This window comes from Sinocyclocheilus grahami, unplaced genomic scaffold, assembly GCF_001515645.1.
Source record: "Sinocyclocheilus grahami isolate Dianchi unplaced genomic scaffold, SAMN03320097.WGS_v1.1 scaffold981.1, whole genome shotgun sequence".
NCBI lineage: Eukaryota > Metazoa > Chordata > Actinopteri > Cypriniformes > Cyprinidae > Sinocyclocheilus > Sinocyclocheilus grahami.
The window spans coordinates 193,130-199,434 of record NW_015506160.1 but is presented as its reverse complement, the minus strand read 5'-3'; positions in this window follow the sequence as shown (position 1 = coordinate 199,434).

Below are 6,305 nucleotides of genomic sequence, written 5' to 3'. Positions count from 1 at the left end.
AAAAAATAAATAAAAAACCAAACATTAAAAAAAAAAAAAAAAAAAAAAAAAAAGTGGAGATTTCTTACTGACTACTGTAAACAGCTTCAGTTGCCCATTGTTTTCACAGTAAATATACTGTGCTGAATAAAGATCCTTTGACTTGTACTTTTTAGGTTTGAAAAGACATTTTTACAAAAAGAACTGCACTGTAAAAGCATAACACTGATATGTAAAATTTTGAAGAAAACGAGAACAAATTGTACAAACTATAAATCAAAATTTTACACCAAACTAACTAGCCCATAATGAGTTTGTTTTGATTTCCTTTTCATTATTATTTAATTTAATACTTGTGTTTATGTAATGTTTATTGCTAAGAAAATAACAATATTTCACAAGTCAAATATCATATTTCGCAAAATTTCATTTACAGGGTTATGCAAACCTCACTCAAAATAAATAGAAATTGAAAACAGCTTATATAGAAATTAATTTTAATAAGTCCCTAGGTTGACATTTAACATTTTCTCCTTTCACTGACTCTTCCTTGAGAAAATACAAAACAGACTTTGAAAGTTTCAAAGCCTATTTGGTATCCTTTCTATGGAAAGAGCCTTTTACAAATCTTGATTTTTTTGGGAAAGGAGGCACTAGCAGGCAGAAAGGCTGCAGTCTTGTGCACACATATGCTGTACAGTTGCTCGGTGACAGGCCAGATAAACAGTGAGTCACACTCCTCCCTGCCAAAACCCCACACCAGCATTTTCCATCTTCCAGCACAACCACCCGTTCGCTTATACTTTCCAGCTCTTCATCATTCCAGAGGCTGTGTTATAACTTTTCTCACATCTTACTCAATGCCTGAGTTGTTCCTCTTCCCTCATACAACCCCACAACCTGTGAAAGCATTGTGTGTGTGTGTAACCCTTCAGGTTTGTGAAGAAAGAGAGGAAGGGTATCTCCCGGTTTCTTTCCTCAATTTCTTAGTGGAAAGAAACACAAATGAGAAACAGAGGCAATCCACCCATCCCTCCATTGCTAGCTGGTTTACAATGTGACTCAGTGCTGAAGAATGTGGTGGGATGGGCTTGAAGGAGTTATTAATATCTCTTTTCCTCAGGTCCGTTAAGTTTCCTAAAGTCCAATTTCAGGCTTTTGACGCCATTTCTTTATGGAAAACGTTAGTATCCCCCTATTTGGACTTTTCTTCAGGACTGGTTTCAATCCTGAATCCTGCAAGTTTGTATGCGTGTGTGGTGACAGAGGCTATGTGAACATACAGACATTTGAGATCCACCTCATAAATTGAGCAAGTAAACATAAATCATTATAATCATCTGCAGTTTATACTGAAACTCCTAACAATTCCCTTAAACAAAACCAGGTAATTAAAGAATTTGAAAAAAAAAGTGCATATTAAAATATTATATTAATAAATATACTGAACAGAGAAAATACATGTTTTAGTCACTGTGTCAGCATAACAATATTCCCTTAGGACATAATGGCATGTCATTTTCCATAAGCCTCTTACCAAGCGCCTAAATGTGTTCACATGGTCTCTCTATGTGAACTGAGACATTTTATATTTTAAAAAGGAAAAAAAAGTGTTACGTAAAGGCACCAAACACATGGCAGTCTCTTGAATACATAGCAACCATAGAGACAAGAAAACATGCACAATATTTGTACATGTTGTGGACACCGCCTTCATGCCGGGATTCCCTCTCACAGAGTGCCTACATGGGGAATTCCTCACAAAGATGCCCCACAAACTGCATGCTAGCCTGGGTGAGTGTTACTTTAGTGCATCCTCTGGTGGACATTTACAGAGGCTCCACTGCCTGGAGCTCGGAAGAATAGCAAGTAGGAAATTTATGCTTGTAAAATGTTAACTTATCTATGTTTATAATTTTAAATATATTGTAGTGTTATTACTTAGTTTATGAGAGCCTGACTAAAAGATAATGATCGACTCTTCCACAACTTTCAATCTGGAGTAAAAGTAACCTAATTTATTTATATCTTTTCAATTTAAAACAATTCAGCACCATTTATCTTACTTTCAAAAGCTTAACCTTATACATGAATTTCTAAAGTCTCTAAATTATTAACATGATCAAAAACATGCTTTCTTCCCTCTGATTATTTACACTTTAAGTAAAAAGCCTTTTATTATAATTCTTAAACTATTCATCTTTAGGTTGTTGTGTTACACGTGTCTTTTTCTGTGAAATCAGTTTTTTAATTTATTTTTTTTATATAAAGTACAGTCATTCAAAATGAACATTTACTGGAATTAAACAACTTAGGTTTACTTAATTATCCATACATTACTTTTAGATGTCACAATTTTAGATTATGTTAAAATGAGAGTATCAAAAATGATACATAAAACATTTGAAGAATGTTTATTTGTACAGCTGTATTTGTTGAATCACATTGTACTATATGTTTTGCCCCTCATAATTGGCAGCGATAGGTTGCGGCAAAGGATGAGTTGAGCCAGGATCTAAATGCAGCTGTCAACTTTAATAAACATTCAGAATAACAACTTGCGTCCTCACACCATAACAGGTCCAGCTGAGGAGGGAGGGAGTGGGTTCTGGAGGAGGATGTGGAGTTGGAGAGGAATGTGACCATGGAGGTATTGGCAGAGGGAAAAGCCATGGAGGAGATGATGGAGGAGCCAAGAAGTCACTCAGAGCGGTGCCAAGACCAAGGCCCATTGTGGAACTGATGGAGGGAGAAGTCAGGACTGGTGGAGACCCAGGCGTAGCTGAGGAGACAAAGACCCAAGGGGACACAGGAGGCCTGGAGGGCCAAGGCGGAACCGGAGGCTTGCGGGACCGAGGTGGACACAGGGGCTGAGCTGATGGGAGTGAGGACCAAGGTTGGGCTGGGTTGTGGCTAGAAGGAATACAGCAAAATCCGGAAGCTAACAATAAATTTAATTTTCTACCTATTAGATTGTGTTTTATTAACATCTACACCTACCCCAACCTTAAACCTACCCATTAAAATAAAAAAAATAGTAATTATTGTTGTACAGTGTGAGAACAATTACGCTATATTGATGTGCGCTTGCCCAGTTGTTTTTTCTGTATGCCATCTATCCTTAACCGTTGGGCTGGAGAGAAGGAGGAGACCAGAGGAGCCAGAGGGTTTGGAGGGACGATGCACAGCCAGTGGTCTGGAAGAACGTGGTGCAGGCTAGATGATGACTGACCAAGGCTGAGCTAGAGGGACCAGGGAGCCCAGTGGAGTCCAAGGATTGACAGACACTGGTGGAGCTGAGGGATCATGGAGCCAAGGGGAGCCAAAGGGTCAGGGCTCAGAGGCCCAAGGTGGAGCTGGACTCCACCATTACTTGCTCTGGCTCTGTTTCTGCCATGCACTCAGGCTTTAGGTCCTTGGAGGGCTTTCCCCGTTGAAAAAAAACAGCATATGCTGGTTATGTTTTGAAGCATGGCTGCTGGTTTGAGCTGGTCATGTGCTGGTCCTAAGGAACTAGCTCCTGTTTAGGCCCAGCACATGACCAGCTCATAACCAGCTAAGGACCATCTTAAACCAGCTCAAACCAGCAGCCATGCTTCAAAATATACCTAACCAGCATATGCTTGTTTTTTCAACACGGTTGGCAACTTGGCACAGGCTCTGGGTTTGTGGCAGAAATGTTGAAAAGTGGGGAAGGACTAATGAGGAATTCCGAGGCAGGTGTGTCACTGGAATGATGATGGGCAATGGCAAGATGATGCAAGTGGGCTGGGTAGGCTGTTGCTGAGTGTCCTCCTCTACCATCTCAGCAACTGTGAATGGCGAGCCACTTAGTCAAACAACATAGTCTATGTATTGTGCCAGAGTATAGAGTACAAGTGGTAGCTCCCACTGGCAGCATTTGGAAGAAATGGTCATCCAGCCCTCCCCAAAACATGTCTTCAAGGTTCCGTCATTCCAGGACATTGATGGCAGAGCTTAAAGTGCCCCTATTATGCAATTTTAAGGTTCCTAATATTGTTTGGGGAGGCTCCTACATAAGGTCTACATGCATGCAAGGTCAAAAAACACTTTTGTTTTCTCATAATATACATTTAATTTCACCGCATTTCTCAATGATTTTCAAACGATTCGTTCAAAGCAGTTCTAAGATTCAGTCTCTCTAAACCCCTCCTTTCCGTGAGCCTACTCTGATCTGATGGCCCAGTCCTTTGTTATTGCTCTACCGCGAAAAGCGTACGTCGGAAACTAATTGCCTATTGCCACAACTGAATGACAGCTCCAGAGAGAATGTATACAGAGAAAAGTTTCGATTTTACCTTATAAATTTGAGACCGAGCCCAATGATGAAACATCTAGTTGGTCAACCCCGGAGGGGTTTCAAAAATCGATGTCCATTGCACGCAAAACGGCAAGTGAATTGAATGGAAGCACAGAGTTTAGGAGAAAATGCCTCCGCAAACAGAAACAATTCCATGATGAAACCAGCAATTACAGCGAAGATGAAGACCCTGAAATGCATTTTAGGTGTGGTTAATGTAATTGTTGACACAGCTATCCAGGAACTTAGTGACAGGTTATAAAACCTTGGCCATGTCTCTGACAGATTTAGTTTTTTAATCAAGATGGAAACCATGACAAAAGAAGAACTGGAGAAATCTGGACTGCCCAAGCTCTTGCATACCCCTCAGCAAATGTTGCCTGCATTTACATACATTTAGGGACTATGGTGATACAAAATCCAGGAAATAATTAAGTTGATTATAATGATAAATTCTGCCAAAAAGAATAGTAGGCGGCTACTAAACTATGTATAAGACAAAGATCTCTTACTCTCTTTATTGTTTAATAGGGGCCGATTTTTAGAGTGGAGTACCCCCTGAGGCATTTATACCATCCTTCTGCATACCCCCTCTCTTCCACTTAGACTGCACCTTTTCCATTAAAGTACAATATTTACCCCCTAAATTGATTTTCAGTGCATTTTTTATCTTTATAAATACAATATTAATACTGTTGTACATAATAATAATAATAATAATAATAATAATAAAGTTCAATAGGTGGACATGACAAACATGAACACATTAACCTGCGTGTTCTGCTTGGACTCTAGAAAGCCCAAACCTGTAATAGCTGAAAAACATAGTCAATATTCATTACAATGTATATAGGTTTCCAAACATCAAAACAATAAAAGTTCAGTAGCTTTAATTTCCCCCCCTGTATGAATGTGTCCTGTTATTTATTGTAGCAATAAATAATGACTATCATACATTTTTACCATGACTTACAGAAGACACGCACTAAGTATAGTCCATATACAAAAATATATATATATATTGTCAGGCATATGTAGAACAAGAATCAGTAGATGACGTTAAAAGACTGTGTTTAAGGATCATGGTGCAGCCCCTCAAAGCTAAATTGTCATTTTGAAATCTTTAACAACATTTGCCACTATCCTTCAAACCACTAGGATTTACCCAATTGTCAGCAATACGTTATAGCTGAAAAACATAGTCAATATTCATTACAATGTATATAGGTTTCCAAACATCAAAACAATAAAAGTTCAGTAGCTTTCATTTCCCCCCCCTGTATGAATGTGTCCTGTTATTTATTTATTTCTGAGCAATATGTAGCAATAAATAATGACTATCATACATTTTTACCATGACTTATAGAAGACACGCACTAAGTATAGTCCATATACAAAAATATATATATATATTGTCAGGCATATGTAGAACAAGAATCAGTAGATGACGTTAAAAGACTGTGTTTAAGGATCATGGTGCAGCCCCCCAAAGCTAAATTGTAATTTTGAAATCTTTAACAACATTTGCCACTATCCTTCAAACCACTAGGATTTACCCAATTGTCAGCAATACGTTTTTAATAATCTAAAGGGGTCATATGATGCTTTTTTAAAGATCATTATTTTGTGTATTCGGTGTAACAGAATATGTGGACATGCTTTAATGTTCAAAAAACACATTATTTTTCAAATACTGTACATTATTGTAGGTCCTCTATGCCCCGTCTCTCTCAAACGCTTCGTTTTCTACAAAGTCCCTCCTTCTGACAAGCGCAGTCTGCTCTGATTGGCCAGCTGACCCAGTGCATTGTGATTGGCCGAACACCGCAAGCACTCGTCGGAAATGTAACGCCCCTTACCATAATCGCGAGCTTCATCTTTCAAAATAAATGTAAAGACAGAGCCCGAAAGGGGAACAGAGTCGCGTGACAGACACAGTGATGAAGCTGGTATGTGTTTGCAGTACACAAGCCACGGTTAAGACAGCTGACTCCACTGTGATGTG